We start from the raw sequence: 2,792 nt of genomic DNA on the forward strand, positions 1-2,792 counted from the left end.
TCGTACAGTCCCCCCGCTAGGCACATTCGGGTTTGCTGTTAACCGAAAGCTCGGTGGTTCAAGCCCACTCAGGGACGTCTGCGGTTTCATTTTTTCCACCACACTAAGAGTCTGCAGGCACAGAGAGCAAGCCACTTTACACTAATAAGAAAGCAATCACAAGTCATACCCAATTGGGCTCGATCCCACGACCCTGAGATTTAGAGTCTCATGCTCTACCAACTGAGCTAGCCAGGCGACTGCACCGCAGCTCCGGCACACGCAGGCCGTGCGGTCTCGCCATGAATTTTTAAAAAAATTTTTTTGTGAACTTTAAAGAATGGAAGAGATGGCAGTCCTACAAATAAATTAATATTTATGTTCAAACAATGTTTGAATTTTTAGAAAAAAAAATTTTGTAAACTTTAAAGAATGCAAAAGATGTCACTCCTACAAATAAATTAACATTCATGTTCAAACAATGTTTGAATCACAAATGTAAGCGCTGTACAGCTGTTTAATATAATCAATTTATTTAGCTGTCATTCTAGTTCGCAGCCAAGAAAAGCTAACCATGTAGCTTATGATCTTAACTTTTGGCCTCATTCACCCAATGTACTTGAGGAGAAATTTCTCCTTTATACCCCCTTATGCAGTCTTCACAAACACATTCACCAGTGTTTTCTTATTTGGGATTTGTTCTTAGGTAAAAACAGAATCTACACACACTTGCTTTAAGAAAACATCATGAATCTGATGTAGACTTTTTTAAGGACCTTTCTCAAAAACAAATTCAACAATAAATGAGGAAGATATTGGTGAATGAGGCCTATTGTTTTGGAAGAGTTTTAATTGCTAATTACATTATATTAAAAGGGATGGTAGCAAAAAGAGCTCTCTGTTAATAGTTTTGAAATTGAGCTTTGAGTTTGGTCTTCCACATAGTGCAACTGATTTACTTTCACCTTCAAAAAAGTGAAAAACAGCACCATCATCCAGATCAGGATAGTGTGTGTCAGAACTACATGTTCGCCCGTAACACCTTTGCATGTCTCTGAACCTAATAACTGTCATTAATACAGTGCCATCACCAAAACTCACAAATATGTTCGAAGAAATTTTGCCAGATTTTTTGTTCACTTGTTGGAAGAAGTAGTGGTGGCTAAGCAGTGATTTGTTGATCATCAAGTCAATAATTATTTTGCAAACGGTAAATTATTGTCCACAAGATTATTCAGAATATGGATTCTAAATACATCTAGTGGGCCATATATTTAGCACTCCATTTCTAGATGGCATTAGATACTGTAGTACAAATGTTCATGTTGATGTGCGTTTCACAATAAGAAAATGTGCCTGCCAAGGCAGAGGATCGAATCTTGCCTCAGCCAGAGTTGAGGTTTTTAACATAGCTTTATGTTCCTGAAAAAAATGCTGATTATAATGTAATCTATTAAGTTATGAAACATGCAATTTCTCTTAAGTGTATAATAATAGTATAAATGCACACTGTCATATGCTTTTTCCTCTTTGTAAATAACACAGATGCATTACTATTCTTTGATCATTTCCTCTATACAATATCACTTCCACACGAAAATCCCTTTGGACAGAATTATGCCCGGCCTTGTCAGCTAGTGTTAAAACGTCACCAGCAGCAGTTGCATTTGCTAGCTCTGTACACAGATATACATACCTAGATGCCGCGTTGTCTGTCGTTCTCTATCTGAGGCGATACGTCTGCGCGTCCGCCATGTTGGAGCGATCAAGATCCGCTTGTGGACAAATTTACTTGTATTGAGAGACGATGAGTCTCAGGATTAAATCTGCCACAACTTCCTTATTACTCAACCGATTTTCACCAAATCTGTTTTGTTATAATCCTCAGACATGGATTAATCTAGGTTGCACGGATCTGCTCTCGGTAGCTTTTATTTCTTTAATAACTGATTGTGCTAATTAGTCTTTCGGACCAGCAGAAAAGTATAAAAAAACGAGTTCAGAGTAGCTCCGGTCGAAACATAATCTCACACATATCAGCAAATCCATCAATGTGTGAATCACTTCTAATCTTAATATATATAAAAATAAATAAAACCCCCTAAAATACAGTAAGAAGGACGAAGCTAAAGTTGGCTTCCTATTCACCAGCCTCTTGTTCGGGTTTTGTTCAAAGAAAATTCGAACAAGAAGCTGGTAAATAAGAAGCTAGCTTCAGGTTTGTGTAATAAGGTGCTAAAATTAATCTATTATGAATATCTACACGGATTAAGGAATGCTATAACTTAACGAGATACGCTCTGTAACGGTACTGAATGCAGTCCCGCAGCGATATTGACCGCTTCAAAATGGCGGAGCCGTTGACGTGCCTGGCTTGACCCAACGCGGCATCTAAATATGTATATTTATGGCTCTGTGTCCTAACCAAGCATATACAGTACCACCAAAGACTGGACTTTCTCGTCACCTCCTCTTAAAACACGCCCAGGACACAGCATTTGACTGCAGGGAAGCTTCGTTAATCGTGAAAATCCAGTTGCAACAGGATTGCAAATACATTTTCATTTTGGCAGAGCTGAAGTGGCAACAATGAGGAAATCCAACTGCACGTGGACGAGTGTTTATTTTTCTGTTTTTAATATGTCAAAAGCCATTCCGTTAAGACAATTTCCAAATTAACTTTTTTCCCAGCCAATTTACACAGAAATGCAAACGCAACACGTTTTGTTTTAATCTTTTTCACATTTTTAAAGCCATGCAAATTTCAGCTAAAACGGTGACTAAGCATCTCGTGACCGCACGTGACTTTTACT

The sequence above is a fragment of the Colossoma macropomum genome, unplaced genomic scaffold (genome assembly GCF_904425465.1).
Source record: "Colossoma macropomum unplaced genomic scaffold, Colossoma_macropomum, whole genome shotgun sequence".
NCBI lineage: Eukaryota > Metazoa > Chordata > Actinopteri > Characiformes > Serrasalmidae > Colossoma > Colossoma macropomum.